This window comes from Leuresthes tenuis, unplaced genomic scaffold (genome assembly GCF_036924035.1).
Source record: "Leuresthes tenuis unplaced genomic scaffold, fLeuTen1.0.hap1 SCAF_1, whole genome shotgun sequence".
NCBI lineage: Eukaryota > Metazoa > Chordata > Actinopteri > Atheriniformes > Atherinopsidae > Leuresthes > Leuresthes tenuis.
In genome coordinates, this window is record NW_027325355.1 from 42,641,340 (window position 1) to 42,659,879 (window position 18,540).

At 46.0% G+C, this 18,540-nt stretch overlaps 2 non-coding genes and 41 pseudogenes across 2 annotated transcripts; all 43 read right to left on the reverse strand.

Annotated features, from left to right (window-relative positions):
• Positions 1-60: 60 nt before the first annotated feature.
• LOC140294928 (5S ribosomal RNA) lies at positions 61-179 on the reverse strand (annotated as a pseudogene).
• Positions 180-448: 269 nt separating this feature from the next.
• Positions 449-567, reverse strand: LOC140318329 (5S ribosomal RNA; annotated as a pseudogene).
• A 269-nt stretch (positions 568-836) lies between these two features.
• On the reverse strand, positions 837-955 carry LOC140304069 (5S ribosomal RNA; annotated as a pseudogene).
• A 269-nt stretch (positions 956-1,224) lies between these two features.
• On the reverse strand, positions 1,225-1,343 carry LOC140292582 (5S ribosomal RNA; annotated as a pseudogene).
• Positions 1,344-1,615: 272 nt separating this feature from the next.
• LOC140301120 (5S ribosomal RNA) lies at positions 1,616-1,734 on the reverse strand (annotated as a pseudogene).
• Positions 1,735-2,003: 269 nt separating this feature from the next.
• LOC140295507 (5S ribosomal RNA) lies at positions 2,004-2,122 on the reverse strand (annotated as a pseudogene).
• Positions 2,123-2,391: 269 nt separating this feature from the next.
• On the reverse strand, positions 2,392-2,510 carry LOC140296628 (5S ribosomal RNA; annotated as a pseudogene).
• Positions 2,511-2,779: 269 nt separating this feature from the next.
• LOC140293439 (5S ribosomal RNA) lies at positions 2,780-2,897 on the reverse strand (annotated as a pseudogene).
• Positions 2,898-3,554: 657 nt separating this feature from the next.
• On the reverse strand, positions 3,555-3,673 carry LOC140284413 (5S ribosomal RNA; annotated as a pseudogene).
• Positions 3,674-3,942: 269 nt separating this feature from the next.
• On the reverse strand, positions 3,943-4,061 carry LOC140279188 (5S ribosomal RNA; annotated as a pseudogene).
• Positions 4,062-4,330: 269 nt separating this feature from the next.
• LOC140299564 (5S ribosomal RNA) lies at positions 4,331-4,449 on the reverse strand (annotated as a pseudogene).
• Positions 4,450-4,721: 272 nt separating this feature from the next.
• LOC140294543 (5S ribosomal RNA) lies at positions 4,722-4,840 on the reverse strand (annotated as a pseudogene).
• A 269-nt stretch (positions 4,841-5,109) lies between these two features.
• On the reverse strand, positions 5,110-5,228 carry LOC140294306 (5S ribosomal RNA; annotated as a pseudogene).
• Positions 5,229-5,494: 266 nt separating this feature from the next.
• On the reverse strand, positions 5,495-5,613 carry LOC140294160 (5S ribosomal RNA; annotated as a pseudogene).
• A 269-nt stretch (positions 5,614-5,882) lies between these two features.
• On the reverse strand, positions 5,883-6,001 carry LOC140289070 (5S ribosomal RNA; annotated as a pseudogene).
• A 269-nt stretch (positions 6,002-6,270) lies between these two features.
• Positions 6,271-6,389, reverse strand: LOC140292731 (5S ribosomal RNA; annotated as a pseudogene).
• Positions 6,390-6,658: 269 nt separating this feature from the next.
• Positions 6,659-6,777, reverse strand: LOC140299692 (5S ribosomal RNA; annotated as a pseudogene).
• A 269-nt stretch (positions 6,778-7,046) lies between these two features.
• Positions 7,047-7,165, reverse strand: LOC140292904 (5S ribosomal RNA; annotated as a pseudogene).
• Positions 7,166-7,434: 269 nt separating this feature from the next.
• Positions 7,435-7,553, reverse strand: LOC140293922 (5S ribosomal RNA; annotated as a pseudogene).
• A 263-nt stretch (positions 7,554-7,816) lies between these two features.
• LOC140294266 (5S ribosomal RNA) lies at positions 7,817-7,935 on the reverse strand (annotated as a pseudogene).
• Positions 7,936-8,198: 263 nt separating this feature from the next.
• On the reverse strand, positions 8,199-8,317 carry LOC140293064 (5S ribosomal RNA; annotated as a pseudogene).
• A 272-nt stretch (positions 8,318-8,589) lies between these two features.
• On the reverse strand, positions 8,590-8,708 carry LOC140300163 (5S ribosomal RNA). The gene has a single exon (XR_011914804.1). It is a non-coding gene; the product is annotated as a 5S ribosomal RNA (ribosomal RNA).
• Positions 8,709-8,977: 269 nt separating this feature from the next.
• Positions 8,978-9,096, reverse strand: LOC140300015 (5S ribosomal RNA; annotated as a pseudogene).
• Positions 9,097-9,365: 269 nt separating this feature from the next.
• LOC140293923 (5S ribosomal RNA) lies at positions 9,366-9,484 on the reverse strand (annotated as a pseudogene).
• A 269-nt stretch (positions 9,485-9,753) lies between these two features.
• Positions 9,754-9,872, reverse strand: LOC140308885 (5S ribosomal RNA; annotated as a pseudogene).
• A 269-nt stretch (positions 9,873-10,141) lies between these two features.
• On the reverse strand, positions 10,142-10,260 carry LOC140295946 (5S ribosomal RNA; annotated as a pseudogene).
• Positions 10,261-10,529: 269 nt separating this feature from the next.
• Positions 10,530-10,648, reverse strand: LOC140293065 (5S ribosomal RNA; annotated as a pseudogene).
• A 272-nt stretch (positions 10,649-10,920) lies between these two features.
• Positions 10,921-11,039, reverse strand: LOC140299273 (5S ribosomal RNA; annotated as a pseudogene).
• A 269-nt stretch (positions 11,040-11,308) lies between these two features.
• Positions 11,309-11,417, reverse strand: LOC140295832 (5S ribosomal RNA; annotated as a pseudogene).
• A 269-nt stretch (positions 11,418-11,686) lies between these two features.
• Positions 11,687-11,805, reverse strand: LOC140288701 (5S ribosomal RNA; annotated as a pseudogene).
• A 269-nt stretch (positions 11,806-12,074) lies between these two features.
• LOC140293925 (5S ribosomal RNA) lies at positions 12,075-12,193 on the reverse strand (annotated as a pseudogene).
• Positions 12,194-12,456: 263 nt separating this feature from the next.
• LOC140294267 (5S ribosomal RNA) lies at positions 12,457-12,575 on the reverse strand (annotated as a pseudogene).
• A 263-nt stretch (positions 12,576-12,838) lies between these two features.
• Positions 12,839-12,957, reverse strand: LOC140293066 (5S ribosomal RNA; annotated as a pseudogene).
• Positions 12,958-13,229: 272 nt separating this feature from the next.
• LOC140300175 (5S ribosomal RNA) lies at positions 13,230-13,348 on the reverse strand. The gene has a single exon (XR_011914806.1). It is a non-coding gene; the product is annotated as a 5S ribosomal RNA (ribosomal RNA).
• A 269-nt stretch (positions 13,349-13,617) lies between these two features.
• LOC140300016 (5S ribosomal RNA) lies at positions 13,618-13,736 on the reverse strand (annotated as a pseudogene).
• Positions 13,737-14,005: 269 nt separating this feature from the next.
• Positions 14,006-14,124, reverse strand: LOC140293926 (5S ribosomal RNA; annotated as a pseudogene).
• A 269-nt stretch (positions 14,125-14,393) lies between these two features.
• On the reverse strand, positions 14,394-14,512 carry LOC140308896 (5S ribosomal RNA; annotated as a pseudogene).
• A 269-nt stretch (positions 14,513-14,781) lies between these two features.
• On the reverse strand, positions 14,782-14,900 carry LOC140295947 (5S ribosomal RNA; annotated as a pseudogene).
• Positions 14,901-15,169: 269 nt separating this feature from the next.
• LOC140293067 (5S ribosomal RNA) lies at positions 15,170-15,288 on the reverse strand (annotated as a pseudogene).
• Positions 15,289-15,560: 272 nt separating this feature from the next.
• LOC140299274 (5S ribosomal RNA) lies at positions 15,561-15,679 on the reverse strand (annotated as a pseudogene).
• Positions 15,680-15,948: 269 nt separating this feature from the next.
• On the reverse strand, positions 15,949-16,057 carry LOC140295833 (5S ribosomal RNA; annotated as a pseudogene).
• Positions 16,058-16,326: 269 nt separating this feature from the next.
• On the reverse strand, positions 16,327-16,445 carry LOC140288703 (5S ribosomal RNA; annotated as a pseudogene).
• Positions 16,446-16,717: 272 nt separating this feature from the next.
• On the reverse strand, positions 16,718-16,836 carry LOC140299612 (5S ribosomal RNA; annotated as a pseudogene).
• Positions 16,837-18,540: the final 1,704 nt, after the last annotated feature.

The window sequence follows — 18,540 nt, forward strand, 5'->3', positions numbered from 1 at the left end:
TGTCACAGGGTGATCAGACGTTGCAACAAAAGACATGCAGGTGGTAGAGAGAAGAGAAAAAGCTTACAGCACCTGGTATTCCCAAGCTGTCTCCCATCCAAGTACTAAGCAGGCTCAACCCTGCTTGGCTTCCGAGATCAGACAAGGTCGGGCATGTTCAGGGTAGTGTGGCCGTAAGAAACAATGTGTCTGACAAATGTGCATTATATAAGTACAGGAATCATACGGTTCCTCTATGTAACCAGATAATTGCTGAGAAAGGCTGATGTGTAGTGGGCACATCTTCTTCCCTGACGTGATTATTCTCTTCAGCTGAAACTGAGACTCTCAGATCACTTCGTGTCTTCCAACAAAGCAGCAGCAGCTGAAGATGGCCAACTTTCTCATGTGTCACAGGGTGATCAGACGTTGCAACAAAAGACATGCAGGTTGTAGAGAGAAGAGAAAATGCTTACAGCACCTGGTATTCCCAAGCAGTCTCCCATTAAAGTACTAACCAGGCCCAACCCTCCTTGGCTTCCGAGATCAGACGAGGTCGGGCTTATTCAGGGTGGTATGGCCGTAAGGAACAATTTCTGTGACAAATGTGCATTATATAGGTACTGGAATCATACAATTCCTCTATGTAACCAGATAATTGCAGAGAAAGGCTGACTTGTTATGGGCACATCTTCTTCCCTGATGTGATTATTCTCTGCAGCTGAAACTGAGACTCTCAGATCACTTCGTGTCTACCAACAAAGCAGCAGCAGCTGAAGATGACCAACTTCCTCATGTGTCACAGGGTGATCAGACGTTGCAACAAAAGACATGCAGGTGGTAGAGAGAAGAGAAAAAGCTTACAGCACCTGGTGTTCCCAAGAGGTCTCCCATCCAAGTACTAACCAGGTACAACCCTGTTTGGCGTCCGAGATCAGACGAGGTCGGGCATGTTCAGGGTGGTGTGGCCGTAAGCAACAATGTCTCTGACAAATGTGCATTATATAGGTACTGGAATCATACGGTTCCTCTATGTAACCAGATAATTGCCGAGAAAAGCTGATAAGTAGTGGGCACATCTTCTTCCCTGACGTGATTATTCTCTCGAGCTGAAACTGAGACTCTCAGATCACTTTGTGTCTGCCAACAAAGCAGCAGCAGCTGAAGATGACCAACTTCCTCATGTGTCACAGGGTGATCAGACGTTGCAACAAAAGACATGCAGGTGGTAGAGAGAAGAGAAAAAGCTTACAGCACCTGGTGTTCCCAAGCTGTCTCCCATCCAAGTACTAACCAGGTACAACCCTGTTTGGCGTCCGAGATCAGACGAGGTCGGGCTTATTCAGGGTGGTGTGGCCGTAAGCAACAATGTCTCTGACAAATGTGCATTATATAGGTACTGGAATCATACGGTTCCTCTATGCAACCAGATAATTGCTGAGAAAGGCTGATGTGTAGCGCGCAAATCATCTTCTCTGATGTGATCATTCTCTGCAACTGAAACTGAGACTCTCAGATCACTTTGTGTCTGCCAACAAAGCAGCAGCAGTAACTGAAGATGACCAACTTCCTCATGTGTCACAGGGTGATCAGACGTTGCAACAAAAGACATGCAGGTGGTAGAGAGAAGAGAAGAAGCTTACAGCACCTTGTATTCCCAAGCGGTCTCCCATCCAAGTACTAACCAGCCCCAACCCTGCTTGGCTTCCGAGATCAGACGAGGTCGGGCATATTCAGGGTGGTGTGGCCGTAAGCGACAATTTCTGTGACAAATGTGCATTATATAGGTAATGGAGTCATACGGTTCCTCTATGTAACCAGATAATTGCCGAGAAAGGCTGATGTGTAGTGGGCACATCTTGTTCCCTGACGTGATAATTCTCTCCAGCTGAAAATGAGACTCTCAGATCACTTTGTGTCTGCCAACAAAGCAGCAGAAGCTGAAGATGACCAACTTCCTCATGTGTCACAGGGTGATCAGACGTTGCAACAAAAGACATGCAGGTGGTAGAGAGAAGAGAAAAAGCTTACAGCACCTGGTATTCCAAAGCAGTCTCCCATCTAAGTACTAACCAGGCCCAACCGTGCTTGGCTTCCGTGATCGGACAAGGTCGGATATGTTGAGGGTGGTGTGGCCGTAAGCAACAAAGTCTGTGACAAATGTGCATTATATTGGTACTGGAATCATACAGTTCCTCTATGTAACCAGATAATTGCCGAGAAAGGCTGATGTGTAGTGGGCATATCTTCTTCCCTGATGTGATTATTCTCTCCAGCTGAAACTGAGACTCTCAGATCACTTCGTGTCTGCCAACAAAGCAGCAGCAGCTGAAGATGACCAACTTCTTCACGTGTCACAGGGTGATCAGACGTTGCAACAAAAGACATGCAGGTGGTAGAGAGAAGAGAAAAAGCTTACAGCACCTGGTATTCCCAAGCTGTCTCCCATCCAAGTACTAAACAGGCTCAACCCTGCTTGGCTTCCGAGATCAGACAAGGTCAGGCATGTTCAGGGTGGTGTTGCCTTAAGCGACAATGTCTGTGACAAATGTGCATTATATAGGTACTGGAATCATACGGTTCCTCTATGTAACCAGATAATTGCCGAGAAAGGCTTATGTGTAGTGGGCACATCTTCTTCCCTGACGTGATTATTCTCTGCAGCTGAAACTGAGACTCTCAGATCACTTCGTGTCTGCAAACAAAGCAGCAGAAGCTGAAGATGACCAACTTCCTCATGTGTCACAGGGTGATCAGACGTTGCAACAAAAGACATTCAGGTGGTCCAGAGAAGAGATAAAGCTTACAGCACCTGGTATTCCCAAGCAGTCTCCCACCCAAGTACTAACCAGGCCAACCGTGCTTGGCTTCCGAGATCAGACGAGGTCAGGCATATTGAGGGTGGTGTGGCCGTAAGCAACAATGTCTGTGACAAATGTGCATTATATAGGTACTGGAATCATACAGTTCCTCTATGTAACCAGATAATTGCCGAGAAAGGCTGATGTGTAGGGGGCACATCTTCTTCCCTGACGTTATTATTCTCTTCAGTTGAAAATGAGACTCTCAGATCACTTCGTGTCTGCCAACAAAGCAGCAGAAGCTGAAGATGACAAACTTCCTCATGTGTCACAGGGTGATCAGATGTTGCAACAAAAGACATGCAGGTGGTAGAGAGAAGAGAAAAAGCTTACAGCACCTGGTATTCCCAAGCAGTCTCCCATTGAAGTACGAACCAGGCCCAACCCTGCTTGGCTTCCAGGATAAGACAAGGTGGGGCTTATTCAGGGTGGTGTGGCCATAAGCAACAATGTTTGTTACAAATGTGAATTATATAGGTACTGGAATCATACACTTCCTCTATGAAACCAGATAATTGCCGAGAAAGGCTGATGTGTAGTGGGCATATCATCTTCTCTGATGTGATCATTCTCTTCAGCTGAAACTGAGACTCTCAGATCACTTCGTGTCTGCCAACAAAGCAGCAGCAGCTGAAGATGACCAACTTCCTCATGTGTCACAGGGTGATCAGACGTTGCAACAAAACACATGCAGGTGGTAGAGAGAAGAGAAAACGCTTACAGCACCTGGTATTCCCAAGCGGTCTCCCACCCAAGTACTAACCAGGCCCAACAATGCTTGGCTTCCGAGATCAGACGAGGTCAGGCAAATTCAGGGTGGTGTGGCCGTAAGTAACAATGTCTGTGACAAATGTGCATTATATAAGTACAGGAATCATACGGTTCCTCTATGTAACCAGATAATTGATGAGAAAGGCTGATGTGTAGTGGGCACATCTTCTTCCCTGACGTGATTATTCTCTTCAGCTGAAACTGAGATTCTCAGTTCACTTCGTGTCTTCCAACAAAGCAGCAGCAGCTGAAGATGACCAACTTCTTCACGTGTCACAGGGTGATCAGACGTTGCAACAAAAGACATGCAGGTGGTAGAGAGAAGAGAAAAAGCTTACAGCACCTGGTATTCCCAAGCTGTCTCCCATCCAAGTACTAACCAGGTACAACCCTGCTTGGCTTCCGAGATCAGACGAGGTCGGGCTTATTCAGGGTGGTGTGGCCGTAAGCAACAATATCTCTGACAAATGTGCATTATATAGGTACTTGAATCATACGGTTCCTCTATGCAACCAGATAATTGCCGAGAAAGGCTGATGTGTAGCGGGCAAATCATCTTCTCTGATGTGATCATTCTCTGCAACTGAAACTGAGACTCTCAGATCACTTCGTGTCTGCCAACAAAGCAGCAGAAGCTGAAGATGACCACCTTCCTCATGTGTCACAGGGTGATCAGACGTTGCAACAAAAGACATGCAGGTGGTAGAGAGAAGAGAAAAAGCTTACAGCACCTGGTATTCCGAAGTGGTCTCCCATTCAAGTACTAACCAGGCCCAACCCTGCTTTTCTTCCAAGATCAGACGAGGTCGGGCATATTCAGGGTGGTGCGGCCGTAAGCAACAATAACTGTGACAAATGTGCATTATATAGGTACTGGAATCATACACTTCTTCTATGTAACCAGAGAATTGCAGAGAAAGGCTGACTTGTAGTGGGCACATCTTCTTCCCTGATGTGATTATTCTCTGCAGCTGAAACTGAGACTCTCAGATCACTTCGTGTCTGCCAACAAAGAAGCAGCAGCTGCTGAAGATGACCAACTTCCTCATGTGTCACAGGGTGATCAGACGTTGCAACAAAAGACATGCAGGTGGTAGAGAGAAGAGAAGAAGCTTACAGCACCTGGTATTCCCAAGCAGTCTCCCATCCAAGTACTAAGCAGGCTCAACCCTGTTTGGCTTCCGAGATCACACGAGGTTGGGCATATTCAGGGTGGTGTGGCCGTAAGTAACAATGTCTGTGACAAATGTGCATTATATAGGTACTGGAATCATACGGTTCCTCTATGCAACCAGATAATTGCCAAGAAAGGCTAACTTGTAGTGGGCACATCTTCTTCCCCGATGTGATTATTCTCTACAGCTGAAACTGAGACTCTCAGATCACTTCGTGTCTGCCAACAAAGCAGCAGCTGCTGAAGATGACCAACTTCCTCATGTGTCACAGGGTGATCAGACGTTGCAACAAAAGACATGCAGGTGGTAGAGAGAAGAGAAAAAGCTTACAGCACCTGGTATTCCCAAGCGGTCTCTCATCCAAGTACTAACCAGGGCCAACCCTCCTTGGCTTCTGAGAGCAGACGAGGTCAGACATATTCAGGGTGGTTGGGCCGTAAGCAACAATCTCTGTGACAAATGTGCATTATATAGGCAATGGAATCATATGGTTCCTCTATGTAACAAGATAATTGCCGAGAAAGGCTGATAAGTAGTGGAAACATCTTCCCTGACGTGATTATTCTCTCCAGCTGAAACTGAGACTCTCATATCACTTCGTGTCTGCCAACAAAGCAGCAGCAGCTGAAGATGACCAACTTCTTCATGTGTCACAGGGTGATCAGACGTTGCAACAAAAGACATGTAGGTGGTAGAGAGAAGAGAAAAAGCTTACAGCACCTGGTATTCGCAAGCGGTCTCCCATTCAAGTACTAACCAGGTCCAACCCTGCTTGGGTTCTTAGATCAGACGAGGTCGGGCATATTCAGGGTGGTGTGGCCGTAAGTAACATTATCTGTGACAAATGTGCATTATATAGGTACTGGAATCATACGGTTCCTCTATGCAACCAGATAATTGCCAAGAAAGGCTGATATGTAGTGGGCACATCTTGTTCCCTGACGTGATAATTTTCTCCAGCTGAAAATGAGACTCTCAGATCACTTCGTGTCTGCCAACAAAGCAGCAGAAAATGAAGATGACCAACTTCCTCATGTGTCACAGGGTGATCATACGTTGCAACAAAAGACATGCAGGTGGTTGAGAGAAGAGAAAAAGCTTACAGCACCTGATAATCCCAAGGGGTCTCCCATCCAAGTACTAAACAGGCCCAACCCTAATTGGCTTCCAAGATCAGACGAGGTCGGGCATATTCAGGGTGGTGTGGCCGTAAACAACCATGTCTGTGACAAATATAAATTGTATAGGTACAGGAATCATACGGTTCCTCTATATAACCAGATAATTGCCAAGAAAGGCTGACTTGTAGTGAGCACATCTTCTTCCCTGACGTGATCATTCTCTTCAGCTGAAACTGAGACTCTCAGATCACTTCATGTCTGCCAACAAAGCAGCAGCAGCTGAAGATGACCAACTTCCTCATGTGTCACAGGGCGATCAGACATTGCAGAAAAAGACATGCAGGTGGTAGAGAGAAGAGAAAAAGCTTACAGCACCTGGTATTCCCAAGCGGTCTAACATTCAAGTACTAACCAGGCCCAACCCTGCTTGGGTTCCGAGATTAGACGAGGTCGGGCATATTCAGGGTGGTGTGGCCGTAAGTAACAATGTCTGTGACAAATGTGCATTATATAGGTACTGGAATCATACGGTTCCTCTATGCAACCAGATAATTGCCGAAAAAGGCTGACTTGTAGTGGGTTCATCTTCTTCCCTGATGTGATTATTCTCTGGTACTGAAACTGAGACTCTCAGATCACTTTGTGTCTGCCAACAAAGCAGCAGCAGCTGAAGATGACCAACTTCCTCATGTGTCACAGGGCGATCAGACATTGCAACAAAAGACATGCAGGTGGTAAAGAGAAGAGAAAAAGCCTACAGCACCTGGTATTCCCAAGCGGTCTCCCATTCAAGTACTAACCAGGCCAAACCCTGCTTGGCTTCCGAGATCAGATGAGGTCGGGCTTATTCAGGGTGGTATGGCCGTAAGTAACAATCTCTCTGAAAAATGTTTATAATATAGGTACTGGAATCATACGGTTCCTCTATATAACCAGATAATTGCAGAGAAAGGCTGATGTGTAGCGGGCATATCATCTTCTCTGATGTGATCATTCTCTTCAGCTGAAACTGAGACTCTCAGATCACTTCGTGTCTGCCAACAAAGCAGCAGCAGCTGAAGATGACCAACTTCCTCATGTGTCACAGGGTGGTCAGACGTTGCAACAAAAGACATGCAGGTGGTAGAGAGAAGAGAAAAAGCTTACAGCACCTGGTATTCCCAAGCAGTCTCCCATTCAAGTACTAACAAGGCCCAACCCTGCTTGGCTTCCAAGATGAGACGAGGTCGGGCATGTTCAGGGTGGTGTGGCCGTAAGCAACAATGTCTGTGACAAATGTGCATTATATAGGTACTGGAATAATACAGTTCCTCTATGTAACCAGATAATTGTCGAGAAAGGCTAACTTGTAGTGGGCACATCTTCTTCCCTGATGTGATTATTCTCTCCAGCTGAAACTGAGACTCTCAGATCACTTCGTGTCTGCCAACAAAGCAGCAGCAGCTGAAGATGACCAACTTCCTCAGGTGTCACAGGGTGGTCAGACGTTGCAACAAAAGACATGTAGGTGGTAGAGAGAAGAGAAAAAGCTTACAGCACCTGGTATTCGCAAGCGGTCTCCCATTCAAGAACTAACCAGGCCCAACCCTGCTTGGCTTCCGAGATCAGACGAGGTTGAGCTTATTCAGGGTGGTGTGGCGGTAAGCAACGCTATCTGTTACAAATGTGTATTATATAGGTACTGGAATCATACACTTCCTCTATGTAACCAGATAATTGCCGAGAAAGGCTGACTTGTAGTGGGCACATCTTCTTCCCTGATGTGATTATTCTCTGCAGCTGAAACTCTGAGATCACTTTGTGTCTGCCAACAAAGCAGCAGCAGCTGAAGATGACCAACTTCCTCACGTGTCACAGGGCGATCAGACATTGCAACAAAAGACATGTAGGTGGTAGAGAGAAGAGAAAAAGCTTACAGCACCTGGTATTCCCAAGTGGTGTCCCATTAAAGTACTAACCAGGCCCAGCCCTCCTTGGCTTCCGAGATCAGACAAGGTCAGACATATTCAGGGTGGTTTGGCCGTAAGTAACAATCTCCGTGACAAATGTGCATTATATAGGCAATGGAATCATACACTTCCTCTATGTAACCAGATAATTGCCAAGAAAGGCTGACTTGTAGTGGGCACATCTTCTTCCCTGATGTGATTATTCTCTGCAGCTGAAACTCTGAGATCACTTTGTATCTGCCAACAAAGCAGCAGCAGCTGAAGATGACCAACTTCTTCACGTGTCACAGGGTGATCAGACGTTGCAACAAAAGACATGGAGGTGGTAGAGAGAAGAGAAAAAGCTTACAGCACCTGGTATTCCCAAGCGGTGTCCCATCAAAGTACTAACCAGGCCCAGCCCTCCTTGGCTTCCGAGATCAGACAAGGTCAGACATATTCAGGGTGGTTTGGCCGTAAGTAACAATCTCCGTGACAAATGTGCATTATATAGGCAATGGAATCATACACTTCCTCTATGTAACCAGATAATTGCCGAGAAAGGCTGACTTGTAGTGGGCACATCTTCTTCCCTGATGTGATTATTCTCTGCAGCTGAAACTGAGACTCTCAGATCACTTCGTGTCTGCCAACAAAGAAGCAGCAGCAGCTGAAGATGACCAACTTCCTCATGTGTCACAGGAGGATCAGACGTATCCACAAAAGACATGAAGGTGGTAGAGAGTAGAGAAGAAGCTTACAGCACCTGGTATTCCCAAGTGGTCTCCCATCCAAGTACTAACCAGGCCCAACCCTGCTTGGCTTCCGAGATCAGATGAGGTCGGGCATTTTCCGGGTGGTGTGGCCGTAAGCAGCAATGTCTCTGACAAATGTGCATTATATAGGTACTGGAATCATACGGTTCCTCTATGCAACCAGATAATTGCCGAGAAAGTTTGATGTGTAGCGGGTAAATCATCTTCTCTGATGTGATCATTCTCTGCAACTGAAACTGAGACTCTCAGATCACTTCATGTCTGCCAACAAAGCAGCAGCAGCTGAAGATGACCAACTTCCTCATGTGTCACAGGGTGGTCAGACGTTGCAACAAAAGACATGCAGGTGGTTGAGAGAAGAGAAAAAGCTTACAGCACCTGGTATTCCCAAGCGGTCTCTCATCCAAGTACTAACCAGGCACAACCCTGCTTGGCTTCCGAGATCAGACGAGGTCGGGCATATTCAGGGTGGTGTGGCCGTAAGCAACAATGTCTGTGACAAATGTGCATTATATAGGTACTGGAATCATACAGTTCCTCTATGTAACCAGATTATTGCCGAGAAAAGCTGATAAGTAGTGGGCACATCTTCTTCCCTGACGTGATTATTCTCTCGAGCTGAAACTGAGACTCTCAGATCACTTCGTGTCAGCCAACAAAGCAGCAGCAGCTGAAGATGACCACCTTCCTCATGTGTCACAGGGTGATCAGACGTTGCAACAAAAGACATGCAGGTGGTAGAGAGAAGAGAAAAAGCTTACAGCACCTGGTATTCGCAAGCGGTCTCCCATTCAAGAACTAACCAGGCCCAACCCTGCTTGGCTTCCGAGATCAGACGAGGTTGAGCTTATTCAGGGTGGTGTGGCGGTAAGCAACGATATCTGTTACAAATGTGTATTATATAGGTACTGGAATCATACACTTCCTCTATGTAACCAGATAATTGCCGAGAAAGGCTGACTTGTAGTGGGCACATCTTCTTCCCTGATGTGATTATTCTCTGCAGCTGAAACTGAAACTCTGAGATCACTTTGTGTCTGCCAACAAAGCAGCAGCAGCTGAAGATGACCAACTTCTTCGCGTGTCACAGGGTGATCAGACGTTGCAACAAAAGACATGGAGGTGGTAGAGAGAAGAGAAAAAGCTTACAGCACCTGGTATTCCCAAGCGGTCTCCCATCCAAGTACTAACCAGGCACAACCCTGCTTGGCTTCCGAGATCAGACGAGGTTAGGCATATTCAGGGTGGTGTGGCCGTAAGCAACAATGTCTGTGACAAATGTAAATTGTATAGGTACTGGAATCATACGGTTCCTCTATATAACCAGATAATTGCAGAGAAAGGCTGATAAATAGTGGGCACATCTTCTTCCCTGATGTGATTATTCTCTCCAGCTGAAAATGAGACTCTCAGATCACTTCGTGTCTGCCAACAAAGCAGCAGCAGCTGAAGATGACCAACTTCCTCATGTGTCACAGGGCGATCAGACCTTGCAACAAAATACATGCAGGTGGTAGAGAGAAGAGAAAAAGCTTACAGCACCTGGCATTCCCAAGGGGTCTCCCATTCAAGTACTAACCAGGCCCAACCCTGCTTGGGTTCCGAGATTAGTCGAGGTCGGGCATATTTACGGTGGTGTGGCCGTAAGTAACAATGTCTGTGAAAAATGTGCATTATATAGGTACTGGAATAATACAGTTCCTCTATGTAACCAGATAATTGCAGGGAAAGGCTAACTTGTTGTGGGCACATCTTCTTCCTTGATGTGATTATTCTCTGCAGCTGAAACTGAGACTCTCAGATCACTTCGTGTCTGCTAACAAAGCAGCAGCAGCTGAAGATGACCAACTTCCTCATGTGTCACAGGGCGATCAGACATTGCAACCAAAGACATGCAGGTGGTAGAGAGAAGAGAAAAAGCTTACAGCACCTGGTATTCCCAAGCGGTGTCCCATCAAAGTACTAACCAGGCCCAGCCCTCCTTGGCTTCCGAGATCAGACAAGGTCAGACATATTCAGGGTGGTTTGGCCGTAAGTAACAATCTCCGTGACAAATGTGCATTATATAGGCAATGGAATCATACACTTCCTCTATGTAACCAGATAATTGCCTAGAAAGGCTGACTTGTAGTGGGCACATGTTCTTCCCTGATGTGATTATTCTCTGCAGCTGAAATTGAGACTCTCAGATCACTTCGTGTCTGCCAACAAAGAAGCAGCAGCAGCTGAAGATGACCAACTTCCTCATGTGTCACAGGAGGATCAGACGTTGCCACAAAAGACATGAAGGTGGTAGAGAGTAGAGAAGAAGCTTACAGCACCTGGTATTACCAAGTGGTCTCCCATCCAAGTACTAACCAGGCCCAACCCTGCTTGGCTTCCGAGATCAGACGAGGTCGGGCATGTTCCGGGTGGTGTGGCCGTAAGCAGCAATGTCTCTGACAAATGTGCATTATATAGGTCCTGGAATCATACGGTTCCTCTATGCAACCAGATAATTGCCGAGAAAGGCTGATGTGTAGCGGGTAAATCATCTTCTCTGATGTGATCATTCTCTGCAACTGAAACTGAGACTCTCAGATCACTTCATGTCTGCCAACAAAGCAGCAGCAGCTGAAGATGACCAACTTCCTCATGTGTCACAGGATGATCAGACGTTGCAACAAAAGACATGGAGGTGGTAGAGAGAAGAGAAGAAGCTTACAGCACCTGGTATTCCCAAGCAGTCTCCCATCCAAGTACTAACCAGGCCCAACCCTCCTTGGCTTCCGAGATCAGACATATTCAGGGTGGTTTGGCCGTAAGCAACAGTCTCTGTGACAAATGTGCATTATATAGGCAATGGAATCATATGGTTCCTCTATGTAACCAGATAATTGCCGAGAAAGGCTGATATGTAGTGGGCACATCTTGTTCCCTGACGTGATAATTCTCTCTAGCTGAAAATGAGACTCTCAGATCACTTCGTGTCTGCCAACAAAGCAGCAGCAGCTGAAGATGACCAACTTCCTCATGTGTCACAGGGTGATCAGACGTTGCAACAAAAGACATGCAGGTGGTTGAGAGGAGAGAAAAAGCTTACAGCACCTGGTATTCCCAAGCTGTATACCAACAAAGTACTAACCAGGCCCAACACTGCTTGGCTTCCGAGATCAGACGAGGTCGGGCATATTCAGGGTGGTGTGGCCGTAAGCGACAATGTCTTTGACAAATGTGCATTATATAGGTAATGGAATCATACGGTTCCTCTATGTAACCAGATAATTGCCGAGAAAGGCTGACTTGTAGTGGGCAAATCTTCTTCCCTGATGTGATTATTCTCTCCAGCTGAAACTGAGACTCTCAGATCACTTCGTGTCTGCCAACAAAGCAGCAGCAGCTGAAGATGACCAACTTCCTCATGTGTCACAGGGTGGTCAGACGTTGCAACAAAAGACATGTAGGTGGTAGAGAGAAGAGAAAAAGCTTACAGCACCTGGTATTCGCAAGCGGTCTCCCATTCAAGAACTAACCAGGCCCAACCCTGCTTGGCTTCCGAGATCAGACGAGGTTGAGCTTATTCAGGGTGGTGTGGCGGTAAGCAACGCTATCTGTTACAAATGTGTATTATATAGGTACTGGAATCATACACTTCCTCTATGTAACCAGATAATTGCCGAGAAAGGCTGACTTGTAGTGGGCACATCTTCTTCCCTGATGTGATTATTCTCTGCAGCTGAAACTCTGAGATCACTTTGTGTCTGCCAACAAAGCAGCAGCAGCTGAAGATGACCAACTTCCTCACGTGTCACAGGGCGATCAGACATTGCAACAAAAGACATGTAGGTGGTAGAGAGAAGAGAAAAAGCTTACAGCACCTGGTATTCCCAAGTGGTGTCCCATTAAAGTACTAACCAGGCCCAGCCCTCCTTGGCTTCCGAGATCAGACAAGGTCAGACATATTCAGGGTGGTTTGGCCGTAAGTAACAATCTCCGTGACAAATGTGCATTATATAGGCAATGGAATCATACACTTCCTCTATGTAACCAGATAATTGCCAAGAAAGGCTGACTTGTAGTGGGCACATCTTCTTCCCTGATGTGATTATTCTCTGCAGCTGAAACTCTGAGATCACTTTGTATCTGCCAACAAAGCAGCAGCAGCTGAAGATGACCAACTTCTTCACGTGTCACAGGGTGATCAGACGTTGCAACAAAAGACATGGAGGTGGTAGAGAGAAGAGAAAAAGCTTACAGCACCTGGTATTCCCAAGCGGTGTCCCATCAAAGTACTAACCAGGCCCAGCCCTCCTTGGCTTCCGAGATCAGACAAGGTCAGACATATTCAGGGTGGTTTGGCCGTAAGTAACAATCTCCGTGACAAATGTGCATTATATAGGCAATGGAATCATACACTTCCTCTATGTAACCAGATAATTGCCGAGAAAGGCTGACTTGTAGTGGGCACATCTTCTTCCCTGATGTGATTATTCTCTGCAGCTGAAACTGAGACTCTCAGATCACTTCGTGTCTGCCAACAAAGAAGCAGCAGCAGCTGAAGATGACCAACTTCCTCATGTGTCACAGGAGGATCAGACGTATCCACAAAAGACATGAAGGTGGTAGAGAGTAGAGAAGAAGCTTACAGCACCTGGTATTCCCAAGTGGTCTCCCATCCAAGTACTAACCAGGCCCAACCCTGCTTGGCTTCCGAGATCAGATGAGGTCGGGCATTTTCCGGGTGGTGTGGCCGTAAGCAGCAATGTCTCTGACAAATGTGCATTATATAGGTACTGGAATCATACGGTTCCTCTATGCAACCAGATAATTGCCGAGAAAGTTTGATGTGTAGCGGGTAAATCATCTTCTCTGATGTGATCATTCTCTGCAACTGAAACTGAGACTCTCAGATCACTTCATGTCTGCCAACAAAGCAGCAGCAGCTGAAGATGACCAACTTCCTCATGTGTCACAGGGTGGTCAGACGTTGCAACAAAAGACATGCAGGTGGTTGAGAGAAGAGAAAAAGCTTACAGCACCTGGTATTCCCAAGCGGTCTCTCATCCAAGTACTAACCAGGCACAACCCTGCTTGGCTTCCGAGATCAGACGAGGTCGGGCATATTCAGGGTGGTGTGGCCGTAAGCAACAATGTCTGTGACAAATGTGCATTATATAGGTACTGGAATCATACAGTTCCTCTATGTAACCAGATTATTGCCGAGAAAAGCTGATAAGTAGTGGGCACATCTTCTTCCCTGACGTGATTATTCTCTCGAGCTGAAACTGAGACTCTCAGATCACTTCGTGTCAGCCAACAAAGCAGCAGCAGCTGAAGATGACCAACTTCCTCATGTGTCACAGGGTGATCAGACGTTGCAACAAAAGACATGCAGGTGGTAGAGAGAAGAGAAAAAGCTTACAGCACCTGGTATTCGCAAGCGGTCTCCCATTCAAGAACTAACCAGGCCCAACCCTGCTTGGCTTCCGAGATCAGACGAGGTTGAGCTTATTCAGGGTGGTGTGGCGGTAAGCAACGATATCTGTTACAAATGTGTATTATATAGGTACTGGAATCATACACTTCCTCTATGTAACCAGATAATTGCCGAGAAAGGCTGACTTGTAGTGGGCACATCTTCTTCCCTGATGTGATTATTCTCTGCAGCTGAAACTGAAACTCTGAGATCACTTTGTGTCTGCCAACAAAGCAGCAGCAGCTGAAGATGACCAACTTCTTCGCGTGTCACAGGGTGATCAGACGTTGCAACAAAAGACATGGAGGTGGTAGAGAGAAGAGAAAAAGCTTACAGCACCTGGTATTCCCAAGCGGTCTCCCATCCAAGTACTAACCAGGCACAACCCTGCTTGGCTTCCGAGATCAGACGAGGTTAGGCATATTCAGGGTGGTGTGGCCGTAAGCAACAATGTTTGTGACAAATGTAAATTGTATAGGTACTGGAATCATACGGTTCCTCTATATAACCAGATAATTGCAGAGAAAGGCTGATAAATAGTGGGCACATCTTCTTCCCTGACGTGATTATTCTCTCCAGCTGAAAATGAGACTCTCAGATCACTTCGTGTCTGCCAACAAAGCAGCAGCAGCTGAAGATGACCAACTTCCTCATGTGTCACAGGGCGATCAGACCTTGCAACAAAATACATGCAGGTGGTAGAGAGAAGAGAAAAAGCTTACAGCACCTGGCATTCCCAAGGGGTCTCCCATTCAAGTACTAACCAGGCCCAACCCTGCTTGGGTTCCGAGATTAGTCGAGGTCGGGCATATTTACGGTGGTGTGGCCGTAAGTAACAATGTCTGTGAAAAATGTGCATTATATAGGTACTGGAATAATACAGTTCGTCTATGTAACCAGATAATTGCAGGGAAAGGCTAACTTGTTGTGGGCACATCTTCTTCCTTGATGTGATTATTCTCTGCAGCTGAAACTGAGACTCTCAGATCACTTCGTGTCTGCTAACAAAGCAGCAGCAGCTGAAGATGACCAACTTCCTCATGTGTCACAGGGCGATCAGACATTGCAACCAAAGACATGCAGGTGGTAGAGAGAAGAGAAAAAGCTTACAGCACCTGGTATTCCCAAGCGGTGTCCCATCAAAGTACTAACCAGGCCCAGCCCTCCTTGGCTTCCGAGATCAGACAAGGTCAGACATATTCAGGGTGGTTTGGCCGTAAGTAACAATCTCCGTGACAAATGTGCATTATATAGGCAATGGAATCATACACTTCCTCTATGTAACCAGATAATTGCCTAGAAAGGCTGACTTGTAGTGGGCACATGTTCTTCCCTGATGTGATTATTCTCTGCAGCTGAAATTGAGACTCTCAGATCACTTCGTGTCTGCCAACAAAGAAGCAGCAGCAGCTGAAGATGACCAACTTCCTCATGTGTCACAGGAGGATCAGACGTTGCCACAAAAGACATGAAGGTGGTAGAGAGTAGAGAAGAAGCTTACAGCACCTGGTATTACCAAGTGGTCTCCCATCCAAGTACTAACCAGGCCCAACCCTGCTTGGCTTCCGAGATCAGACGAGGTCGGGCATGTTCCGGGTGGTGTGGCCGTAAGCAGCAATGTCTCTGACAAATGTGCATTATATAGGTCCTGGAATCATACGGTTCCTCTATGCAACCAGATAATTGCCGAGAAAGGCTGATGTGTAGCGGGTAAATCATCTTCTCTGATGTGATCATTCTCTGCAACTGAAACTGAGACTCTCAGATCACTTCATGTCTGCCAACAAAGCAGCAGCAGCTGAAGATGACCAACTTCCTCATGTGTCACAGGATGATCAGACGTTGCAACAAAAGACATGGAGGTGGTAGAGAGAAGAGAAGAAGCTTACAGCACCTGGTATTCCCAAGCAGTCTCCCATCCAAGTACTAACCAGGCCCAACCCTCCTTGGCTTCCGAGATCAGACATATTCAGGGTGGTTTGGCCGTAAGCAACAGTCTCTGTGACAAATGTGCATTATATAGGCAATGGAATCATATGGTTCCTCTATGTAACCAGATAATTGCCGAGAAAGGCTGATATGTAGTGGGCACATCTTGTTCCCTGACGTGATAATTCTCTCTAGCTGAAAATGAGACTCTCAGATCACTTCGTGTCTGCCAACAAAGCAGCAGCAGCTGAAGATGACCAACTTCCTCATGTGTCACAGGGTGATCAGACGTTGCAACAAAAGACATGCAGGTGGTTGAGAGGAGAGAAAAAGCTTACAGCACCTGGTATTCCCAAGCTGTATACCAACAAAGTACTAACCAGGCCCAACACTGCTTGGCTTCCGAGATCAGACGAGGTCGGGCATATTCAGGGTGGTGTGGCCGTAAGCGACAATGTCTTTGACAAATGTGCATTATATAGGTAATGGAATCATACGGTTCCTCTATGTAACCAGATAATTGCCGAGAAAGGCTGACTTGTAGTGGGCAAATCTTCTTCCCTCATGTGATCATTCTCTGCAGCTGAAACTGAGACTCTCAGATCACTTCGTGTCTGCCAACAAAGCAGCAGCAGCTGCTGAAGATGACCAACTTCCTCATGTGTCACAGGGTGATCAGACGTTGCAACAAAAGACATGCAGGTGGTCGAAAGAAGAGAAAAAGCTTACAGCACCTGGTATTCCCAAGAGGTCTTCCATCCAAGTACTAACCAGGCCCAACCGTGCTTGGCTTCCGAGATCAGACGAGGTCGGGCATGTTCAACGTGGTGTGGCCGTAAGCAACAATGTCACTGACAAATGTGCATCATATAGGTACTGGAATCATACGGTTCCTCTATGCAACTAGATAATTGCAGAGAAAGGCTGATGTGTAACGGGCATATCATCTTCTCTGATGTGATCATTCTCTGCAGCTGAAACTGAGACTCTCAGATCACTTCGTGTCTGCCAACAAAGCAGCAGCTGAAGATGACCACCTTCCTCATGTGTCACAGGGTGATCAGACGTTGCAACAAAAGGTGGTAGAGAGAAGAGAAAAAGCTTAAAGCACCTGGTATTCCCAGGCAGTCTACCATCCAAGTACTAGTAGTAGTAAAAATAAAAAGGATGGAAAACATTCAAGAAAAGTGCAAATGAAGCAAGGTTTTTTGGTATAACTATCATGTATTATTCATTTGAACTTTTTTAGAACTTTGAACATTTACAAAACATAAGTAAGATCTCAATCTCAGCTCGGCTGCTGACTACTTGGTCCTGGGGCCTGCTGCTGTCTAGCTCTGGTTCATTCCCGTTTAGGAGATAGCTGATGATTAATGTCATCCTCTTCTAAAAGTCACTGTCAGACTCTGAATTTGATCTTCATATTCTGAAACCTCTTTCTTGACCAAAATCAATTTCAAGGCCTTGTGTGCGATGAATCTTTTGGTTGTTGCGGAGAATCGGTTGTATTAGTAGTTATCACTGGGAAAGCTATATTTATTGCCCCCCCCCCCCCCAAAAAAAAAGAGGAGGGGAAAAAAGAGGGAAAATGAAAAATGTGCAGGAATATGATTACAGGTGCAAGTGCTTGAATGTCGGTTTGACACATGCACACGTGTATAATTACAACAAACAGTTTGAAAGTAGTGTTTCTTTTACAGATCACCAAGAAGCTGGCTGGCGCTATTGGGGACAGTGCTGCATGGATGATAAACATCGGCAACGAGTTTGGCCAGGTTCTGAACTCTGTTCTGACAACGGGTGAAGGTGCAGGGTTGGAAGAGTTGTGCCATGGCATCGTCACTCGATACAAGAATGCGGGCCAAGCTGAACCTGAGGTCATCTATGTTGACCGGGACTGCTGCAGCCAGTCAGGTGGGTAAAAATGATAAAATTCTTTATCAAATATACGTTTGAAAAACTGTGTGCCACACACACACACACTGTTACCACTCCACTTGTGGGAGGAGTGGTACTGGCAATTGGGCAGCGGCTGACTTTGTTTTTCACAGGTGTGTCTTCAGTGGTCAAACTCTTCCACCCATGGAGGTCTGCAGTGCGCTTGGACAGCTTCCATTTCATGCGACGTTTTAACTGCGGCGTTAAGTTTACGTTAAGTGTCTGTCTGTCTGTCTGTCTGTTCGCAGATGATTGCTCGTCTGTTACTGTGTGATTATTGTTACAATGTTAATAAAGTTTGATAATTTTACTTGAACCAAGAACAGCCTTCACATTTTTATTTAATTTCCCTTTGCAAAACAGGACGACAGTGAGTGTGAGTGACATCCATTTAATGCAATTGTCAAAAGTGAAGCCAGAATTACTTGGAGAATTATTTTACATTTATTAACAAAACCCAACACTCTTTGTCTCAACCAAAGATTTTTTAAAAATACTTTCTTTGCTCAATTTGGAATTTGTTTCATTCACTTGTGTTGCACAAATAGTGATACAGATAGATAGCTAGTCTCTCAAATAATTGAGTGTACCAAAAAAAGAGGGGAAA